The sequence below is a fragment of the Salvia hispanica genome, chromosome 4 (genome assembly GCF_029641045.1).
Source record: "Salvia hispanica isolate PSC_SH4W2 chromosome 4, Shi_PSC_v1, whole genome shotgun sequence".
In the NCBI taxonomy this organism is placed as follows: Eukaryota; Viridiplantae; Streptophyta; class Magnoliopsida; order Lamiales; family Lamiaceae; genus Salvia; species Salvia hispanica.
The window spans coordinates 20113675-20137627 of record NC_142695.1 but is presented as its reverse complement, the minus strand read 5'-3'; the positions used below and the strand labels follow the sequence as shown (position 1 = coordinate 20137627).

At 40.6% G+C, this 23953-nt stretch overlaps 1 long non-coding RNA gene across 1 annotated transcript; it reads left to right on the top strand.

Annotated features, from left to right (window-relative positions):
- Nucleotides 1-15900: 15900 nt before the first annotated feature.
- Nucleotides 15901-23684, top strand: LOC125196019 (uncharacterized). The gene is made up of 3 exons (XR_016137701.1): nucleotides 15901-16299; nucleotides 17217-18029; nucleotides 18297-23684. It is a non-coding gene; the product is annotated as an uncharacterized LOC125196019 (long non-coding RNA).
- The last annotated feature ends 269 nt before the right edge of the window (nucleotides 23685-23953 follow it).

Below are 23953 nucleotides of genomic sequence, written 5' to 3'. Positions count from 1 at the left end.
GATTTTAATGGCGCTCAATTCAAGCATTTTAGGAACTGGTCTTACTAACGTTTTATAAATGTTCCTTTGAACTTGTAATTAGTTAGGTTGAATTCGTAACTTAGGAAGGAACAACTGGTTAACCTTGTAGTTAACAAAGGATAGAAAGCATATGAAATCAACTATACATCCATTTTCTCATGCATAGAATTATGCAGTCTTGATCCTTATTCACTTGGTATCCCTGTGACTTACAGACACGAGAAGGGATCTATACTGTCGGTGACTTTATGACAGGGAAAGAGCACTTGTATGGGGTAAAACCTACAACTACTATTGATGAAGGTATTTCTCTCATCTCTTTATTTAAAATGTGTCTTGATGTTGTTACTCTTTCACTGAAATGTTCTCTCTTAAATAACAGCTCTGGATATCCTTGTTGAGAAACGAATCACTGGATTTCCTGTGATTGATGATGACTGGAAGTTGGTATTGTTAGATCTCGTGTATTTTATGTTTTTTTTTTAAAGAACATGTGCATATTTTGCCACTTTATATAGATGGTGTGATCTGTACTTACTGGTTGAATTTGCATTGTTTTCCTTAGCCACTGGATCCAAAAGAGTTACACTTGAATTTGCATCTAAAAATGAAATGGAAACAATATGGGGAAATTATGATTTTGAGAGAGAGAGAGAGATTAAGGGCCTAAATTGAACATAAGTCAGTATCCTACTTTGGAGAGTGATTGATTCTTTTTGAATTTTTGAGATCATCATCAAAGAGTCAGTGGATAAAACTTGTTTGCTTTATTACTATGCTTAAGTAGTTCTGTACTTGTTTTGGACTGGAATACACAAGGTGTCTGGAATAAAGGTTCTGGTCCCATTTACGAACAAAAGTGAGTTAGCCATACCGCCAAGGGTATCAATACGGCCATGGCTTTTGCTTATTCCCACCAGTAAACCACGATTTGAGATTTGGATATGTAGTATTATTGAATTGTCTGTATCCCTCAAATTCTATACTTTTGACTATTATTCTGATGGACTGTTGGATATGTCACTTTATTGCTTCGTTGTTGAGAATAAGGAAGTGTTAGCTTCTCAACATACTATTGTGTGCTTCCACAAGTATAGTTAGCCTCACCCACCACTGATATTGAACTGACATTGTTGGTTAACTTATACTATTAATTATGCAACTCTAGTTGCATTTGACAAAGATATTTCATTAACTCCGATGGATTTGTATTGGGTTGGTTCTTTTAAACATGTTGTGATAATTATACTGATAAATTGTTGGATATGCACCACAAAATGGTTTTAGTAAAGGTTCTTGAGAAAAGATGAAGTGCTAACTTCCCATAGCAATAACATAAATACTAGTGTTTTTATTGGGTTACTTGATAAGGCTAATTTCATGCATCGGTAATGTGCGAAAAATGTTATAATTTGCTGGGTCTAACACGCTTCCTAAGCCCGGTGTGTGAAGAAAATCGCTAGATCAAGGAAGTAATGAAGGAGATGGTCTAGCGAGAGAAAGGAACGGAATGAGCAGGATTTCAAAGGAAAATTGGCGTGACAGAGGAGTTTACAGCTGAGGGCAACAAAGTCATTATCTATACCTCGCTGGGCCCACTCAAACGCCTATATATAGAGAAGAGTATGCAACGCAAAGGAGGCCGGCTACAGAGTTTTTCACTCTTCTTAGCTCACACACTTTACACACACACTTGGGAATGGATCTGGGGTAATCGTGATCGGGAGGGTACTTTCTAGAAGATTTCGTGCTTGGCAACACCGTCCTAGTGAGGGCGAAGATACAATCACCTTTAATTTCAGTTGTTTTTGCTAGTTTTCACCGTCGAACTTCACTTTTGGGAGTCGACCTTGATGTTGATGATGTTTAATTGTTTATCGTTCGTGGATTTGCGTTTAGCTGTTTAATTTCAAGTCATTTTGCATAGATCTCTCTGTTGTTAGTTTATTCCTTCAATTGCTATGTCGATCTCTGTTTATTTTGATATTGAGGTGTTAGATGTGGAATTTGGTGACAGATCTGTGGTTGTTTAAGTATTCGGAGTTCTTACCTTTAAAATCTGACGTGATGGAGAGTTTCTTATGTTTGGAGTTCATGTCGGACGCTTGGATCCGGAGTGGATTTAGCGACTGAGGTTGGATTTGGCGTGTGGAAAGACAGTAGTTCGATAGATTTATTTCATTTCCTCTTGGTTTCTATTTTACTTCGTCTAGGGTATGCAGATCTGCTAAGTTCTTCGTTTATTATGCATAATTTTGATTTCAAGTCAGTAGCTCTGTTTTTTTGTTTTGCTCATGCTTTTTCTTAAGAAGTTTTACGCAAATTTGGTTGTAGAAGACGATGTCACTGTCAGTTAGTACGAGAGTTAGTTATTCTGCCAACTTTTCAGTCGTACCTTGCTTTTTTAGACATGGTCCCCACCGTAGATTTATTTCCTAGGTCTAGCTGTTAGTTTAAGAATTTTTAAAGGTTCCCAAGTCAAGTTAATTTTGATTTTCCTCAACCCAAGAAAATGCGTGGCAGCAGCCAACACCAAAAACACTCCCAAATCCTTGAACATGAGTATTACGCATCCTTCTCTGTGGGATCGATCCCTACTTCCCTATACTAGGTTTAGTAAAGTGGTTGAGGATTTTCTTTGAAAGAAAAAAAAAGTGCTCTGTGTGTCCGACGACCGGGATTCCTCGCGACCCACGAGTTCCTAGACCGAGTGATCTGGTGGACTTGCTGGATCTAGGGAACCTGCTATTTTCCTATTTGAACACACACAGCACAAAATCAAAACCTTTCAAGTGGCGCCGTTGCCGGGGATGGATGGTGTTTGTTGTTATTTCATTTAAGGATTTGGTGTAAATATTTTAATTTCTGATATTTTCTTTCTCCCTGACAGTTTATGAAAGCGGGCTTCCAATCTGGAAGTTGGGCAAGCTCATCTGGATCAGGGAGTGGCCAATACAAGTGGCGAGTCAAGGAATCTACATCTACCATCACCACTAGATCAGGATTGAGAATGGAAGATCCATTCCCGTTCGAGTCAGAGAGTGAAAAGGAGTGGAATTCATCGACAGAGGAGAACCCAGGGACATCAACCGAACCAGAGCATTCTGAGACCGAGGAAGAGAAGGACCCAGATATGGCTCATCTACTAGACCCCGATCCGGAAATAGGGTCATTCACCGCACATCTTGATGGTGAACCCGCTCATGCTATAGTCTCGAACCCACGACGGAGGTCGATCGACATCAAGACGAATGTACTTGGAGTTCTACCTACTTTCTCTGGGCGTAGGAACGAATGCCCCTATGAATTTTTGAACGAGTTCAGTAAACTATGTAGCATTCAGAAGCGACCCAACGAGGCAACAGAAGAGGACTACCGTCTTCGAGCAATTCCGTTTGCTCTCAAAGGGGAGGCGAACACTTGGCTGCTGAGGCTTCCACCGGACTCGATCAACGTGGAAAGATTTTAAACTGGAATTTCTGGATTACTTTTTTCCATCCAACAAGACGAATGCCTTGAAGAAGGAGATTCAGGAGTGCAAACAAGAATACGATGAGTCTCTGAGTTCTTATTGGTCCCGTTTCAAAGGATTGCTGGATGCTTGTCCAAACCACAGGATGATAGAAACGGAGACGTACTATCTGTTCTACGAAGGTGCAAACCCTGAATCGAAGGACTTGATGAACTCCTCGAGCGGGGGAAATTTTACCAAAAATAAGGCAAGTGAAGCTCGTGAAACCTTAGGGAGACTGATCGAGGCAAAGAAGGCCTATGATAACCCGCGAAGCATATTGAGGAGAGGATCAACTAATGCAGTAATGGATCAAGAAGACAAGAAGGTGGAAGATAGGATCGATAAACTGGAAAAGGCCTTGCTGAATGCAATCGAGAAATACAATCCGCATGCTCCAGTAGAAATTGAGAAATCCCCTGGTCAAGAGGAAAGGCAACTGCAACCATACTACAGTCAGCCCTGCGAAGGGGAGTGCCAAGCTCAAGCAAATTCGATGGGAAGTTGGAATCCCGATGGAAGTTGGAATCAAGGAAGACAGAGGGACGCTCCATGGAGGACTCACCCAAACTTTAGATGGACTGACCATGATCAAAGCCAGCCACCTCCTTTGCAGCTCACGAATTTTACACACCCTCCGGAGAGGCAGTCCAACTTGTCAGAGAAAGGTCAAGAAGGACAATTACAGCTGGGGTATAAGAATCAGGACCAAGCTAATTGGGGAAACAAAAATCAGAACAACCCAGGAAGCTCCTATGTGCCACCTCATCAGAGAAACAATCAAGGAAACTACCAGAACTCCCAACCGAACCACCAAGGAAATCAAGGGTCTGGTGGCCAGTACAATAATCAAGGGTCGAATAACCAATACAATAGTCATCAAGGAAATTTTCGACAGAACCAAGGTCAAGGACAAAATTTTGGTCAATCCAACTTCAGACCACAACGGAGTTTGGATGACATGGTCCATGATCTGGTAAATTCACAGCAGTTCATGCAAGGTAACCTACATTCCAACAATGACATGGTGCACAAGTTGCAAGATGCTCAGTCGGAACAAAGAGCTGCCATGGACATGATGGCAAAACAACTTTCCCAGATCGCAGTTTCCTTGAATGAGATGCGAGGGAATGAAGGCAAACTTCCTGCTACCGTCAAACCGCCAAACCGAGCAAACATTAGTCAAATCACCTTGAGATCTGGGCGGGGTTACGTAGGGCCGACGTTGGAAACTGATGAGGAAGTGCCTATGCAAGCTAAAGAAGGAAAACAGAATCAGAAACAGCAAGAGGAAGGCGCTGGACCGAGGGAGATCATTGTTTAGAGAGACTTCCAGAAGGAAGATTTAGGGGGATCTCTACCTCGATCAAGGGACCCGTTCTTCCTAGACCCCGAACCTGAGGAAGTAAGTAGGAAAGGAAACAAAGCAGTTGATGAAACCCAGGCTGGGACTTCCACAAATGCAGTAAAGCGAGCAAAACCATTTCCATATCGAGGGGAGGCGAAGAAGAAAAAGGATGATACAGAGGATCTCATGGAGATTTTCAGCAAGTTGGAAATCAACTTGCCATTCTTGCAAGCCTTGAAAATGCCCACCTTCAGTAAGTTCATCAAGGAGTTTATTGCAGGGAAAACCAAGCTAGATGGGAAGATTGAGATTGGAGAAACTGTGTCTGCTGTGATACAAAAAAGAAGGATACCCTCGAAATGCACCGACCCAGGTATGTTCACATTACCCATCTCTTTAGGGGATATCAAAGTTGAGCATGCCATGTGTGATCTAGGGGCGTCAATAAATGTTTTACCACTTTCGATCTATAAGAAGTTGACTGGGGTAAGAATGGTTGCTACCAAGACAGTGATCCAGCTAGCAGATAGAACTTGCATTTGCCCTGAAGGAGTGTTGGAAAATATTATAGTCAAAGTGCATGAATTTCTATATCCTTCTGATTTTTACGTGATCAAGATGAATGATAATGAGTCAGCTGAGTCTAGTGGGGTACTTTTGGGGAGGCCATTTTTGCGCACGGCTAAGACCATTATCGATGTGTTTGATGGAACAATTTGTTTGGACTATAATGGGGAAAAATATACCTTTAGCATAGATGAGGGGATGAAAAGACCTTTAGATGTTGAGAATCTCTACGCTATTGATGTTATTAACCCTTTAGTCCAAGAATATCTTGAGACAGAATTGATACAGGAACAAATTGACAACTCGGAGTTGAGCCATTCGATTGACAAGGAAGTTATGGGATGGTGTGCAGCAGTGAACACAGAAGAATTGACAGATGAAGAGCTCACAGAGGCCATTATGGAATTCTGCAGAAGTCCGGAATCAGCTAGGTCCAAGGGATCAGCTTATGTGGCCAGCTTGGAAAAATCTCCTGGGTCGGGGAAAGAGACTTTACCGGAAATTTCAGAAAAAAATCCCTTGCCCCAGGAGACGAATGGAACGAAAAAAGAGCTGAAAAAACTTCCACCGGGCCTTAAGTACGCTTACTTGGAGGAGGACGAGACATTTCCAGTAATAGTCAACAGCAACTTGACCAAGGAATAAGAGAAGGAGTTGTTAGAGGTCATCAAAAGGAACAAGAAGGCAATAGGATGGACTCTCCCAGATTTGGTGGGAATAAGTCCGGATCTTTGCATGCACCACATCCGTTTAGAAGAAAGTGCAAAGGCTCATCGAGATGCACAACGGAAGCTGAACCCAAACATGCGAGAGGAAGTCTTAAAGGAGGTATTGAAGTTGCTTGCTCTAGGAATCATTTACTCCATTCCTGATAGTGAGTGGGTCAACCCTGTCCATATGGTGCCAAAGAAGTCTGGGATACAAGTTGTCAAAAATGAGAAGAATGAATTGGTACCCACCAGATTAGTGACAGGATGGAGGATGTGCATCGACTACAGGAAGTTGAACGAAGCCACAAAGAAGGATCATTTTCCTTTACCTTTCATTGATCAGATGCTGGAGAGATTGACAGGCAAACAGTATTTTTGTTTCCTTGACGGATACAGCGGCTATTTCCAAATCTACGTTAATCCAGAGGATCAAGAGAAGACCACATTCACGTGCCCTTTTGGTACATATGCATACCGAAGAATGCCATTTGGATTGTGTAATGCACCGGGGACTTTTCAGCGATGTATGATGAGCATTTTTTCGGATCTGCTGGAAGCATGCATTGAGATATTCATGGACGATTTCACCGTTTATGGGAACTCATTTGATACTTGTTTAGCCAGCCTTGATCTAGTGTTGCAGAGATGTCAGGAAAAGCATTTAGTGTTGAACTTCGAGAAATGCCACTTCATGGTGACTGAAGGCATTGTCCTGGGTCACGTGGTTTCTGAGATGGGTATCCAGGTAGACAAGGCAAAGGTGGATGTGATATCAAAATTACCATACCCCACGAACCAAAAAGAGGTAAGAGGATTCTTAGGCCATGCAGGTTCTATAGGAGGTTCATAAAGGATTTTGCAAAAGTCGCTCAACCACTCACTCGGTTGTTACAAAATGATGTGGAATTCGTCTTTGACGAAGGATGCGAGAGGGCGTTCCAGCTGCTGAAGGACAGATTAGTATCAGCACTAATAATCAGGGCACCAGACTGGAACCATCATTTCGAGATAATGTGTGATGCAAGCGATTTCGCTGTGGGAGCCGTCTTAGGACAAAAAATTGATGGAAAAAGCTATGTGATTTTCTATGCTTCCAAAACACTAAATCAAGCTCAGAAAAATTATGACACCACGGAGAAGGAAATGTTAGCCATCGTGTATTCCTTTGAAAAATTCCGACCCTACCTTCTTGGGTCAAGGGTTATAGTCTTCACAGATCACGCAGCAATAAAGTACTTACTGGCTAAGAAGGAGTCGAAGCCAAGGTTAATCCGTTGGGTGTTACTTTTACAGGAGTTTGATTGGGAAGTACGAGATACAAGTGGAACGGAGAATAGGGTAGCAGATCATTTGAGTAGAATCTTCCAAGGAGAAACAGAAGAGGCCATACTCGATGCCTTCCCCGAGGAACATTTGTACCTTTTGGAGAAATTTCCTAGACCACCTGACTGGGAAGCAGTTTTGGCCTTGACCAGTCTAGGGGAATCGGATAAAGGGAAGCGCACGCTGAATGCAGAACCGTGGTTCGCTGATCTAGCCAACTACTTGGTCACGGGAGAGATGCCGATTTCAGAAGAAGTTTCCCGGGCCCAGAGGATGAAGATTAGAAGCGAATCCAAATTTTATTTTTGGGATGATCCTTACCTGTGGAAAATGTGCTCAGATCAAGTGATTAGGCGCTGCATTCCCGAATGGGAACAAAGAGATGTGTTAAATCATTGCCACGCGTTAGCATGTGGAGGCCACTTTGGGCCAAGGAAAACAGCGAGGAAGGTTTTAGACAGCGGATTTTATTGGCCAACATTGAATAAGGATGCTTTCGAGTTTTGCCAGTGGTGTGAGAGATGCCAGCAGACAGGGGGAATTTCAAGGAGAGATGAGATGCCTCTGATCCCAGTAATTGTGTGCGAAATTTTTGATGTGTGGGGAATGGACTTTATGGGACCGTTTCCGTCATCCTGTGGGAATACCTACATATTGGTTGCAGTGAATTATGTATCTAAGTGGATAGAAGCTAAGGCCACCACAACTTGCGAATCGAAGGAGGTGGCGAAATTTCTCAAGGATAATATTTTCAATAGATACGGAGTTCCTAGAGCCATCATCTCAGACCAAGGAACACATTTCTGTAATCGCACCATCGAGACTTTGATGAAGAAATATGATGTACACCATCGAGTGTCAACTCCTTACCATCCTCAGTCTAATGGCCAGACAGAGATTTCTAATCGCGAGATCAAGGCGATATTGGAGAAAACAGTTAATTCGTCAAGGAAGGACTGGAGCAAAAGGCTCGGGGACGCATTGTGGGCCTACAGAACTGCTTTTAAAACACCTATTGGAATGTCACCTTACAGACTTGTGTTTGGTAAGATGTGTCACTTACCTGTGGGTATTGAACACAAGGCGTACTGGGCAGTGAAAGAAATGAACATGAAGCCGACAGCTTGCGAAGAAGAGAGAAAGTTGCAATTGCAATAGTTGGAGGAACTTCGGCTGGAGTCGTTTGAGTCTGCCATGTGGTACAAAGAAAGAACGAAGTTATGGCATGATAAAAATCTCCGGGTCAAGGAACTTCATGTGGGACAGAAGGTGCTCCTTTTTCAGTCTCGGCTTAAGCTAATTCCAGGGAAACTGAAGTCTAAGTGGATCGGCCCATACACCATCGTTGGCATCCGAGCAAATGGAGCAGTGGAGATCCAGGGAAGTACTCCAAACTCTGTTCCTTTCCTTGTAAACGGTCATAGAGTGAAAGTCTATAGGGATAATTCCGAGTTGTGTGTTGTGGACGAGATTCCACTACACACACTCCCTATTATTGCCTAACGGGACGGGGGTAATTTCCGATGAATTCCTGGGTCAAGGAGTAAGTTAATGATTTTGAAAATTCAAAACTGAACCAGGGAATGTCGGAAATACAACACGGATGTAAATAGTTTAATTGTTTTCTTTAAATATATATATATATATATATATATATATATATATATATATATATAAAATAAAAAAATAAATAAAAATAAAAAAAATATTTTTTCGAAGCACCAGACTCCAAGGGGAACCCATATTTTATGCCCTAACCTCGACCTAGGGGTCTGGAACCTTCATTTTCCTTATTTTGTAGGGCATGGTCGAGGGAATTAGCCAGGAGGAGAATCTGAAGGAAGGAGTCAAGGAGGGAAAAGATATTTCGAATTTCAAAATTCTGGCCGATAATTATGGGAGACGTACGGTTGCTTACATCACGTCTGCAACCGCACCATCTTTTCACCAGAAAAGCAACCGTCGTCCTTCTCTCTTCAGTCATTCCTAATTAGACAAAAATTTGTGTTTGCTCTTCCTTCTCTCTTCATTCATTCTCTCTCTCTAAAAACGGACGAAACCCTAACCAAAAATTGCCCAGTTCTTTTCATTTTTTTCAGATCTACACCGATGGATTCTACCAAGGGCACTGAGTATGACCCAACCTTATTGGCCGAGTTGACGCAGAAGGTGGGAAGTATTGAGAAAGCAAAGGAGGTGTATGCCCTATTCGCCGCCAGTCTAATGCCGTTTACGTCGACTGCACCGTCACTGACAATTCCGGCAGATTCGACTGCGAAATCGGCGAATCTCTCTGAAGAAGGATCGCGAGTCGCTGCACCACCGCATGCAGAAACCGTTTCGCAGGAGGCGGAGGAAGAGGAGGCATTACACAAACAGTCGGAGGATGGTGAACCGACACATGACGAGACCTTGGTGGAGACAGAAGGGAAAGAAACTGAGAGCCCTAATCTTGAGGGTAGGGAAATGTGTGAGGGGGAAACCCCTATATCTGTTGAAGTTCGTGAGGGGGAAACCCCTGTTTCTGTTGAAATTGCTGAGGGGGAAACCCCTGTGTTTGAGAAGACTGCTGAGGGGGAAACCCCTATGTTTGAAAAGACTACTGAGGGGGAAACCCCTACTTTGGAGAGAATCGCTGAGGGGGAAACCCCTATTTTGGAGACGGGGGATGGGACCCCGGTTGATTTCGGGGATGCAACCCCTGAGTTCGTGGAGGAGGGGGCAACCCCAGGAGATGTCAGGGGGGAGAACCCCATTTATATCGAGGGGGCAATCCCAATGTTGGTTGAAGAGGGGGAAAACCCAGAAAAGCTTTTGGCGGAGTCAGATTTACATTCAACGGAAGTACCGGAGCCCGAGGAAGGGCTGAAACTGATCGTGGACCTGGTTGATGACCAGGAAGAAAGTGAGCCCAAGGTTGATGAGAGGGCAGAAAGGAGGCGCACTAGGAGAAGCCTCCTTGATGAGGTCGATGACTACGTGCCTGACGCAACAGAGGCAGAGGCGCGCTTGGCCAAGGAAAAGGCAAGAAAAGGAAAGGCGCTAGCGACTACATCCACCCGGTCAAGGAAAGCTCCCTCCGTCCAGGAGGTCGAGGAGACCCTTTCTCCTGTGACCGAGGAAACCTCTGTCGAGGAGCATGACGAGCCCATACCTGAGCCCAGCTATAACTCTGAGGAGGTTGAAGAAGAGCCGATTCCCGGACGCCCGGTGATTTGGCTGACTAAAAGTTTGCTAGAGGAGATGAGGCAATTCGATGATCAAAAGAGGATTGCGGTATACAAGGAGAGATGTAGCGCCGGGAAGATGGCCAAGTCAGGAAAACAGTACAGCAAAAGGGAGCTCAAGATGATTGCATGTGATAAAGAATTCCGCGCCTATATCCGAGCAATAGGATTTGAGTGGCTGTTGCAGCACAGCCAAGAGAGGGTACCAGTGGATCTAGCAAGGGAGTTTTTCTCCACTTTTCGTTTGAAGAATACCACTGGCCTGGACGCGGATTCTATCACATTCAGGCTTTTCAATCAGGAGCACGAGTTGAGCATTAGGGAGTGGTCCCTACGGATGGGGTTGTTCACCCTGGCAGAAGATGAAGAGGGGGCATGGAACGACAGGATGGTCGGGATGCCAAAGAACACGCCTGGTTTCAAAGTACAGACAGCATGGGAACTGGTCACGCACTCTAAGTCAGGGGCGTTTAAATCCAGCTACTCCAAAGCTTCCCACATCGAAGACCGGATCCTCCGTTTTGCTCAAACATTTGTCAGCTACAATTTGATGGGCAGTGCGAATTCAGCTCTCACTACTACCGATCTCTACTTCACATGGTGCATGGCGAAGGGTGTTAAGGTGCACCTCGGATATTGGATGGCGCAGGCGTGCCACCAGATGACGAGCAACCCGAGGCGTCATATGTACACCTGCCACCTCATCGGCGCTTACCTCCAGAGAAATATAGAAATGAGAATTGCCAAGGCCGCTCCACTAGTAGTCATGTGCGACCCCCCAGAGGTGTTTAGTGTTGATTATTTCTTCAACAAGGGGTTGCTGCAGACTCAAGGCACCAAAACTCTCTTCTATTCATTGGGAGCCAAGGTGAAGACGGAGCCGGAGGAAGCCGAAGAAGCCATACCGAGTGAAGAGGTTGAGGAGCTGCGCAAGGAAGTCCAGGATGTGAAAAAGGAGATGCAGATGATGAGGAAAGAAATGATAAAGGAGCTCGGTGGGATAAGGAAGGAATTGATGGGAAATTGGGAGGAAGTACAGACCCTGAGGGGAAATATTGCTGATTTGGCAGTGAAGTGTGCCAAACAGAATGATAGGATGACGGAAGCGGTGGAGCTTTCGATGAAAATGTTGAAGTGGATGCAACAGACGCTCCCCTTGACCCAGTCGAGGACAACTCCTGGGTCCAGCAGTGAAGTCAGGCAGCCCACACAGAGCAGTCCCTCCGTCAAGCGACCACAGCAGTCGCTTCAGTTGATCTCCCCGATCATTCCCGTGCAAGTTCCAGCCCCACCAAAATCAAAGTCTATCGTGAGAAAGCCAGTACCTGAACAAACAACACAAGAGGAAGGAGAGCTGGAGCAGCCAGCTAAGAAGAAAATGAAAGTGACCCGACCCGGAATCCCACCCCAGTCTGGCTCTCGAGGGAGCCAACCCCAGAAGTGATCAATCATCTCTTGACCAAGTAACTTTTATTTGTCGTTCTTTTCATTTTTTTTTATTTATTTACCCGTATATATGTGTTTAATATTTGTTATATCTTCTCCCACTTAGCCCACTGCGTGGTCTAAGTGTGAGAAGTTTGTGTTTTCCGTTGTTATGTTTGTTTTCCTATGTTTTCTGTGTTTCTTCTCCCACTTAGCCCATTGATTGGTGTAAGTGTGAGAAGTTTTATTATTTTGTTATGCATTGATCTCTCTGTTCCCCTCTTCACGACGATGGCTTAGGGACAAGCTTGAGTGAAGTGGGAGGGGGAGAGGAGTCAATGCATTACCGTGTCGCATATTAAGAGTCTGTTAGTCTAAGTGTTGTCACATGAGCCAGTGGATATAATACGGCATGATTCCCTTAGTGAAAGTAATTGAAGATAGGAGGCATTTCAACTTAGAAGCTTTTTCCTTAAATAAGCCTAGTTAATTTGAATGAAGCAAGAACGACGGAGAATGCCTCTACTTACTTAGTTGTGAAGCCCTACTATATAGTGAGTTATAAACCTCAGATAACTTTGAGCTAACACATGTTTAAGGGCCACCACTGAATGCTTAGGGAAGAAGAGCTATGAAGGAGAAAAAATTGGGAATTGGGTTATGAAGGTATAAGCTGGACGAAGTCCAGGGAAAGGCGTTATAAGCTGGACGAAGTCCAAAAGAAAGGAAAAATGGAGGAATAAGCTGGACAAAGTCCAGAGGGAAATAAAAAAAAAAAAAAAAAGAAGAAAAGAGGAGGAATAAGCTGGACGAAGTCCAGGGGGAAATGGTCTGAAAACAGGAATGATAATAGCCTGACCCAGGAAGGAGAAACTCTCATAACCCAACGCTTCAGTGGTGTAGCATTAACTTAAGAGAGAATCGATCCTAACATCCCTGGTGAGGAATGAGTGATCGAGTGAACCCAACAATTGGGTAAGTAGAAAGCTATCTTGACAAGCTGACAGATTGACTAGGTAAAGGAAGGGAAAGGGCCTATTTGGAGGAGTGCAAACTATTGGATTGACCTTAATCTTGTGGGGACAGATGCTTAAAATTGAAACTAGCTCATGTATATGTGTTTTACGTGTTTGTATGATTTTCTTATATTTTCTTAGTTTTTCTTGTGTCTAGGTCTAGGAGTTGGTCAAGAGATAACCTTGCTTGAAATTTGCCTTATTCTTTTTCTTTTCTTGTCTTTATACTTGAGGACAAGTATGGTTTAAGTGTGAGCAATTTGATAAGGCTAATTTCATGCATCAGTAATGTGCGAAAAATGTTATAATTTGCTGGGTCTAACACGCTTCCTAAGCCAGACGTGTGAAGAAAATCGCTAGATCAAGGAAGTAATGAAGGAGATGGTCTAGCGAGAGAAAGGAACGGAATGAGCAGGATTTCCAAGGAAAATTGGCTTGACAGAGGAGTTTACAGCTGAGGGCAACAAAGTCATTATCTATACCTCGCTGGGCCCACTCAAACGCCTACATATAGAGAAGAGCATGCAACGCAAAGGAGGCCGGCTACAGAGTTTTTCACTCTTCTTAGCTCACACACTTTACACACACACTTGGGAATGGATCTGGGGTAATCGTGATCGGGAGGGTACTTTCTAGAAGATTTCGTGCTTGGCAACACAGTCCTAGTGAGGGCGAAGATACAATCACCTTTAATTTCAGTTGTTTTTGCTAGTTTTCACCGTCGAACTTCACTTTTGGGAGTCGACCTTGATGTTGATGATGTTTAATTGTTTATCGTTCGTGGATTTGCGTTTAGCTGTTTAATTTCAAGTCATTTTGCATAGATCTCTCTGTTGTTAGTTTATTCCTTCAATTGCTATGTCGATCTCTGTTTATTTTGATGTTGAGGTGTTTGATATGGAATTTAGTGACAGATCTGTGGTTGTTTGAGTATTCGGAGTTCTTACCTTTAAAATCTGACGTGATGGAGAGTTTCTTATGTTTGGAGTTCATGTCGAACGCTTGGATCCGGAGTGGATTTAGCGTCTGAGGTTGGATTTGGTGTGTGGAAAGACAGTAGTTCGATAGATTTGTTTCATTTCCTCTTGGTTTCTATTTTACTTCGTCTAGGGTATGCAGATCTGCTAAGGTCTTCGTTTATTATGCATAATTTTGATTTCAAGTCAGTAGCTCTGTTTTTTTTGTTTTGCTCATGCTTTTTCTTAAGAAGTTTTACGCAAATTTGGTTGTAGAAGACGATGTCACTGTCAGTTAGTACGAGAGTTAGTTATTCTGCCAACTTTTCAGTCGTACCTTGCTTTTTTAGACATGGTCCCCACCGTAGATTTATTTCCTAGGTCTAGCTGTTAGTTTAAGAATTTTTAAAGGTTCCCAAGTCAAGTTAATTTTGATTTTCCTCAACCCAAGAAAATGCGTGGCAGCAGCCAACACCAAAAACACTCCCAAATCCTTGAACATGAGTATTACGCATCCTTTTCTGTGGGATCGATCCCTACTTCCCTATACTAGGTTTAGTAAAGTGGTTGAGGGTTTTCTTTGAAAGAAAAAAAAAGTGCTCTGTGTGTCCGACGACCGGGATTTCTCGCGACCCACGAGTTCCTAGACCGAGTGATCTGGTGAACTTGCTGGGGAACCTGCTATTTTCCTATTTGAACACACACAGCACAAAATCAAAACCTTTCATTACTCTTACTCTACAATTGCTTTCTAATGTTCAATTGAGATGTTTTGATTGATGATTTCCTCATGGAATATATGCACAAGCCAGATTTGAACCTAAGAAGTTATTGGTTCATTTATCATACTTCCACCGTCCCATAAAAATAGACACTTTTTGGGACGGCAAGGGTTTTAATGCATAATTGGTAAAGTAGGAAGAAGAAAATTACCAAAGTAGAAGTAGACTATTTTTATGAGACGGGCCAAAATGGAAAGAGTGTCTATTTTTATGAGATGGAGGGAGTACAATATTGCTTAATCATCTTCTGTACCCCTAACCATTTGTACTATGTTTTCAGTTTTCACAATTGATGGCATTGGTTATGGCTATAAGTTCTTGTCCCATTAGATACGTAGAAAAATTGGCCTCGCTAACCTATGATACAATTACAATGCTGTCAATGCATATTTCCATTCCAAAGGCACATTTTCAATTTTGTAGTAGGCAAAAAGGTCTTCTCATTCCATAGGTCAATCTAGTCACGTTAGGATTGATTGGATCTTTGTTCTTGTAGATCTCTGTTAGATGCTTTGTCACTGTTGATAGTTCTTCTGCATTGTCGGATACTGCCCAATACACAGATTGTTATAAAGATTTTGTCTCATTATGGGAAAAATGGTATTAGCATTCCCCACCCCACCTTTGATTAAAGAACAAAACAATTGTTTTGTTCCATTCACTTGCACATTTTTTCATGCCGTATCTGCCCCTTGTACATGAAAACTAAATCTTTTTTACATCATCATATTTTGCGCATACATGAACATCAACACATCTTTAAGTAGTATAGTCACTTTTTGAAGTATTATCTGTGCACTCTCTAACTATTGTTGTATTTTTGTAGATAACCTATCATGGTAGCGTGTTCTATCTTTTCTGTATAGAAAATTAGACTAGTCATTATTTCTAAGCTTGAATTAATCCTGATCTGCTGACCTCTAGCTGAATTCTTAAATATCTAGAGAATCTAGTATATGTTTGAACATAGTTCTAAACAGTGAACTATGATCTGACTGACAGAGTTCTAGAACCTTGCACATTTGACTAGTCTATATTTTTGCCAAGTGCCAACTATCGATGAAGTGGATTGGTAGCTCATCATGAAGTGGATTGGTAGCTCATCATAAATTATGACCTACATATCTTGGCAGATAACTTCCCTATACTCATAAATGATCCTTCTCAATTTTTCAAAATCCCTTACGTATATTTTTGCACTCCTATGTTGAAATCCTAGCTTTGCCCCTTTGCCCAAGCAGTTCAATAATTGAGTATATGCTTGTAACTACTCCTTTAAGTATTATAGCATCCTTATCTTTAGTCGTCAAAGAAATTTTCGTGGAGCTTGAAACATTCTTATGTTTGGAATTTAGACGCTGAGTCATGATTATCTTTTTACTATGAATTTTGAGGCATGTAGTTTTGGTGCAGGTTGGTGTTGTTTCTGACTATGATTTATTGGCTCTAGACTCCATCTCAAGTATGATTTAGGATGTGAATCAAGTGGTTGTTATTTTTTATTATTCATACGAATCTGCAATTCCAAGAGATGCTCTATTAGAGATGATTATTGGATGAAATCATACTTTCTTTAAATTCTAATTATTCTATTTAGAATCCCTCGGAGGACATGTTTTAGTTTCTAGCAATATGACTTTGGAATTGCAAATAGGCATGTTTTGGTCGATGGGTATGTCTGGCTGATCAAGTAATGCACAATTTTCACAACGTTTGATCTCTGTAAAAATGTGTGATCATGTTAGACTAAATTATATTTTTTTATTTATACGAAGCCTTGTTGCGTTTTTCGAAATGAATGTTTATCTTTGTGAATAAGCATAATCATGTTTGACCACATTGATAACATAACACTCGATAACTAGGAAGATTTATGTGCAAGGAGAGAGTTGTGGTTGATTATTAGAAAGCACAGAGCTCTTCATATTTATTAGTTTCGTTATCTATTAGCATGGTATTTTATTTATTATTGGTTAGTTTTTAAGTTTTAAAGATTAAGTTTCTAAGTTATCTATTATAAATAGGTTCTAGCAGATAAGGGTAAAGTAGTATTTTGAAAGCAGAAAATTGGATCATCATTTTGCTGTAGGGCCTAGTTTGAGGAAAGTTATATTCTATTATTTGTAACTTTAATCCATTATGATAAGATTTATTTCTTATGTCAGATTATTGTATTCTTTTGCTTTAGATGGGTATTTTCTTTCTCCCTAGGTCATTTCTTTGCTTCCCTCAAATAATAGTATCCTGCCTCAATTTTTTGTGGAGTGATCTGGGCTGGGATTCTCTTGGTAGGCTACTTATTTATGTTTTATATTCTCTGTCAAACTCAGGTAGTGGTCAACATGAAACAAGTATGTTCCCGGATGTTGATAGCTCCCGGAAAGTATGCACTATAAGTTTTCCTTCTATATTGGCAACTATGCATTTGTTGCAACTTGCTTCTAAATACCATGTTCTTTTCAAGTAAAGATTGTTTGATTTACCAGTTCTATTATGATCCTACAAACATCTTACTACCATGTATAGTGGTTCTGTGTCTGGTCTGCAATCATTTTTGAGAAAAGTGAGAATCATAGTTTTATTTCATTTTGCTTAGAGAGCTAGAAATCTCCATTCTTATTAAAGAATTTACTGTCGAGCAGACATACTCTAAAAAGTTGTCATAATTTTTTTGGTCTTAAATAGGTTAAGAATTGGTATCTTTTTGTACTGGTAAGAGTCCTATATAAGGTCTTGGTTTGGCATACATGATAAAAAAGTATGGGTGAATGCAAGACTCATGTGCTTTTCCAACACATGGGGAAGGGGCCCGTGCAAAATATGTTGTACTACAAGATAAGGAACAAAAACATATGGTTGATCATATATATGTTTTGACACTGATTCAGTCCTGTGCTTACCCCAGAAATTATAAACATATATCTGTCTTTGTTAGTAATATCTATTTGTTCTTATTGCGATGAAAAAAATTAAGTTTATCGATCATGGTAGTATTTTGTCTATCAGTTCTAATATTATACATGGCAGACATTCAATGAAATTTAGAAGCTACTAAGTAAAACTAATGGGAAGGTCATCAGTGATGTTATGACTCCTGCTCCCCTTGTTGTCAGGAAAAATACCAATCTTGAGGATGTTGTGAGGTATCTAACCATTTTCTTTCTCTTTTAATGCTTATTCATATTAGATATTTTGATTGATATAGTTATTTGTGATTAATTTTTATTCAGCTAAAGTAATTATCATCTCTAAGGATAAATTCAAACCAATTGTTGCAAAAACACTAGGAATCAAAGTATTTTGGTCCTTTTTGGTGAAGAAATTCGGAAATGAAGATTCATCCGATATCTAACTTAGTGAAGAGCTAGAAGTAGATGCAGTGCAGTTTTTAATAAATCTCAATCTAACAGGTCCAGGGGATTCAACTAGTTCACAAAGGCTAGAAGATCGTGAATCTATCAGACATGGGTCGTTGGGTGCACTCTACTTTCTTCAAAAACCTCAACCCACTATACTTTAACTAGCACAGGGAAGCAAATGATCGATCCCACGAGGACGAACGTGTTACGAAACTGCATTTGGGATGTTTTGGAAAAGGGGGTTGGCTGCTGCCACGCAATTTTTGGGGGTTAAGAACTTAAAACTACTAGGTCTAGGAGATTTAAAATTACTTTACTCTACCTAATGGGTCTAGGAAATGAGAACGTACGGAACATGCATGACTTTGAGAAACAGAATATTTGAAAGTTTTAAAACAATTGGAGTTAACGGACTAGATGGCCTAATTTAGACAAACAAAGACAAAGCAAACAGTGGGGACCAATTTCCTTAAACGACCAGGGTCTGGAAAAACTGCAGAAAAGCAAAAGGACATGCAGAAAGTACTGACAAAAACAGATCTGATTCTAACTACCAACAAACTTCATCTTTTTCATGAATCAAACGAGAATATCAGAAAGAATAGAGAATTTAACACCATAAAAACAGAGTACACTTCAGATCTAAACTTAAAACAAGAAATTAAAGCCGAAACTTAACAGATCTACGCTACTGGACCTAGCAGATGGAGAAACAGAAAGTAAATACCCGTAATCATGCAGAATGTAAACAGAAAATACCAGATCTACGAAACTCCAACTCAAATCCACCACGATTAAACAGATCCAAATATCTCCATACGTAAATCCACAGCCTCCAACAACAAACCAACCGATCTCAGCTCCAAACATCCAACAATCAACAATAACAAAGACGAAAAGCAAGAAATAAACATCCACTCAGTGAGATCCAACAAAAACCAACATAAACTTCCATAATAACGAGAAATAGGTTCGAATCCAGTAGATCAAAGTCAGAAACTAAAGTTACGAAACTAAAAACCAACAAGTATTTGAAACGAAAAGCAAACTAAACAAAGCAAGGTAAATATTGTTTCTTCGTCTTCACAAGGCGGTGTTACACGACAGCAAAACGTTGAGAACCACGACGGCGGCCAGAAATCACCCCATCTCCAAGTGCGCAGCAAGTGAAACGAGTATTTGAAGTGTGAAAAACAAGAATGGAACAAGGAGCCTCCAAAAGTGAGCTAAGAGAGTGTGTGTAGAAGTGATGCCTTCTTCCTTAAGGTTGAGCTCTTTATATAGGTGAGGCTCTGATCCCTAGGGCATCCTTTTGGTGATTTGATGCTTGTACCATTGAATAAGATGCTCTAAATATCTGCTCTTTGCTCCTTTCTGCTCCCGTCGCCAACTTCTGATCCTCCAGGTCTGAACGACGACATCTGAATTTCACTTCAATTTCATCTCTTTTGCATCTGTCAGGTCACGTAACAACAACTCCTTGGTCCGGAAGATTTATTACGCATCTGAACTCGGAAACATAGATTAGTGCCCCAAAATTACAGAATTTTAACCCAAAACCAATGCATGAAACGAGCCTTATCACTTAGTAACTTATTAGTATTAGTATTTTTATGCAAATAAAAGTCCCCATACCTTTAGGCCTTCTCTAGTTAGTCGTGCCTTTTACTCCATGTGTGCCTTGATTATACTGAGCGACTGCAGATTATTTACAAAAGTGGGAGGTGAGCTATATCATGGATTATCAGTTGCTGCTTTAACTTTAGTAATAATAAGTACTAATATTTTTGATCAATTGTTTAGAGTTAGGGTCAGGTCCACACACTTTAGACTTAGGGTTTGCAAATAAACATTATACATAGAGTCTATGATCATTTTAAGGAGTCATCTTTGATCAGAATATTGTTGGGAATTTTTTGCTGCTGGCTTCGGCTGGGGTGTTTTTTTCTATTGTATTATCTCCGTTTAGTTTTCATGGTCTTCGACTGCAGCATTAGTTTGGTATTATCTCCAAATTAGAGAAGTTGGTCGGATTAGACATTTTATTGTGGCTCTTTTTTTTGGGAGTGACCCAAAAACAAAAGGTCGGGCCCTGAAAGACTCAGGTTAGAGTCGGGCCTGGATGACCTAGGGGTCAGGGCTGGAACGACCCATGTTCGTGTCGACTGCATACCCGATGTGGTCTCGGTTTAAGGGGAGGTTTGTTGGGTTACAAATCCATCCCACATCAGATGAGTAAGGGAAGTTGGAAGGTGTATATAATTCCTGTCCAACCCCAATTAGTTTGAGGCCTTTTGGGAGTGACCCAAAAACAAATCCGTGCGGGCTTGACCCAAAGCAGACAATATCAAACTAATGCTGCAGTCGACGACCCTAACACTTTTGACTGCTCTAATATGAGAAACAGCTGTTGACTACAGTGTCAGTCTCTACTGGGCGCCAATGAGTTACATCTCTCAGCTGGTGTCAAAGAAAAGCTTGGAGTCTCCAGTGGGAGGATCATGTGAAACTTGGGTTTGTGGTGAAAATTCAATAGATTCCTTAAAATCAACCACCTCGAAGCCAATTATTTGACCATCTATTAATGATCTCCACTTCGTGACCTCAAAACCTCAATCTCCATTCCCATAGTTGTCATACTGATTCGGTAGTATTGCTAGGTTATGCAAACAAGAATTCTTTGTGCCGATAAATCTAGTAGAATTTAAGGTGGCTTAAGCAATAGTATTAAAGAAATTAAAAGAGCCCATAGGCATGCACCAAGCCTACTGGTGAGTCCTTCCACACGTTAGTTATTATCAATAGTTAATTAGAGGTTAATTTATGTTTTAATTAGTTTCTCAATTATCAATTCTCAATTATGGTTTATTAATCTCAATTACAGTTTTATTAGGGAAGATGCACTAGTTCAACTAGACTGTAGAGAGTAAGCTTATCTAGGTTTATTTTTCTTACTCTTAGGGCATGTTCGGTTAATCCAATTTGTTTTTGCATCCAATAAATCCGGCTAGAATTAAATGTGGGTGGCCCCACCACTAGTTATTTAATTGTTGGTGTTTGGTTATACTCAATTGAGTGTGAGGCTGGGAGGAGAAATGGGTGTTCTGTAACCTCTCGGAACTTAGAACCCTAATTTTAGAGCCCTTGTAATTATTAGTGATGACGTGGAGTCGTGAATGCATTTATTGTATGTGACGCTATGGCCGAGTTGAGTCTAGGGTTTGCGTTGAAAGTTTGAAAAGTCAAACTTATTGATTTTATGATGTGGCATGTGATTTATTGAATTATGAGATTTATGTGATTAATTAATTTATAAGGTGAATTATTTGTTTAAGGGTGAGTGAGAATATTAGAAAAAATTCCCATAAATACTTGTCACCTAAATTTTTGTTTTGTAATTTTCGACTCCTAGCCTTTTGGAGGAGGAATTCTATTTTTCCGGATTTAATTTAATTCTTGGGGTTTTTATCCAAATTAAATCCAAAACTCAATTATTCCTTATTCTTTTTGGGAGAAAAATCGAGCCTTTGTTTTTCTAGTGATTTTCGAAAATCACTTGTTATAGGAAGGAAAGAATTATTTTATTTTTAGTTAATCCCTTGTTTGATTTCTTTCCATACCTAGAATTTAAATATTCTACCAAATCTTTCCATACTTCAAGAGATCCTTGTCATACCTTATTTTAGTCAACATTCAAAAAATCCATGCCTTATTTAGGCACCAAATCACACGCCTATTTCTAGGCCAATGGGGGAGAATTTTTATTTCATTTTTGCTCCGTGATATTTTATTCTACTCCGTAAAATATACCAAAACGAAACCATGACTAATTAGAAGGCCTAATTTTCGAAAATTCCATGTTTATGCCTTAGAACTTATTTTTGGTATTTCTTCTTCCCTACTTCACAATATTATTTTATTCATTGTGTAGAATAAAATCTTACCAAATATTCTATTCTAATTACCTAAAGATCTTGTTGAGCACTATAAATAAGAGAAGACCCCAACCCTAGACCCCAAATTTTCGTCCCCCACCATTCCCCACTCTCTCAAATTTTTCTTCTTCTACTCTCCAATATCTTGCTATCTTTGGAGAAGAATCGAAGTTTAATCCAAGAATTCTTGAAGAACCAAGTCCCTACTTTGTTTCTACCGATCGTTTATCCCAAAAAAGGTACTTTTTTTTTATATATATATAAGTATTCCTTCTTCTTCATCCCTTTTCCTTTTTCTAACCGATGAATCGGTCTTCTTGAACCCTCATGCATCTTGTTTAAGGAAAGTGGGATAAAAAGGGATATGTGAATATGGAACATGTGTGTGTGTGTGTGTCGTGTGTGCGTGTGGTGTGTGTGCGTGTGTGAGTGTGTGTTGTGTGTGTGGTGTGCTTGATGGCTAAATACTCTTGTGTGACATATGTTGATGATAAACCTAGAGTTGAAATACTAAGGGAAAATATATGATAAGCATGACTAGATTTTACTGATTTATGAAGATTAAGATGAGTCGATGGGAAAGAGGGAAGTATTGAGACATGCATGAGTTAAGAATTGTGATTGAATCTGATTTGTGATATGTGCCTATGTGAATAAAAAGGTGAAACCTCGGTTGCGAAGCCGGATAACGGAAAAACGAAACTACTTGAAAATCTAAGCAGTCGAGGTGGACTTTATTCTTAAACTCTTTTATTTCTTGCAAAATATTGATTGGTGTTATAAGGGTGGTTTAACTGTTATGTCATGCCTATGTTTGTTTTATTGTGATATTGTGCGCCTGAAGCCTAGTTTGCGAGTTCGCTCCATTGGGCTAGGGCTGTGGATATGTTATACGAATTCGGGTCTGAGTACGGGCCGCAAACCCTACCAGGCTGTGTACACGAGGGGATCGTGAGCCGTCCTTGCTAGTCGGCCGGTCTCATGGGCGAAAAGTGTGGCCACACTTTCGTCGCACTATGGAAAGATTGTGATTTATGAATTGATGAGAAAATGGGGAGTTGTTTGATTAGCCAATCTATCTTAAATATTTTTGTGATACTCGTGAAATTCTCTTTAAACTGCTTAAAACTCGAGTTCACTTGGTAAGGGTGACATAACTTATAAAATATTTTGGCAACGAGTTCACTGAGTATTTCAAAATACTCAGCCCTGCATGTGTTTTCCTTATGTGCAGGTTGAACGATGACGAGCGGTGGCGGGTGTTGAGCATGATAATTAATTAAGATGGATATTTGAAACATCAAGCGTAGTTGTGTCTTCATACATAGCTATTCTTTCTCTTGGTCGTTTTCCGCTGAGTTTTGATACACTTATGTTTATTTCGAATATGTTGCACTCTCCTTTCGAGTTAGAGGCTTTAGACTATCTTGTGGTTTTTATCTTGGAAAACTATGTCATACTCTTGACATTGTTGAACGTCATTTATTACACCTTCCTTTTCTTATTCGAGTTTCGAGGTTAAGTTATTGCTTTAAACACTCTGATAGTTCTTTCTAATCTTTTGGTCAACACTCTTTAATTGAAACCCTAGCCTTCGTTCATTTCTTTGAGTCCGTTTTGGTAGTAGTCGCCGCATTTATTGTACCCTAGGAAAGCGGGCTGTTACAGTTGGTATCAGAGCCTCAGTTTCTTTCCGCTCTGGACCCAAGAGTCTTTGTTCAAAATAGAGAAATTTATCCTTGTACTCTTATACTAATGAACTAAATATGGAAG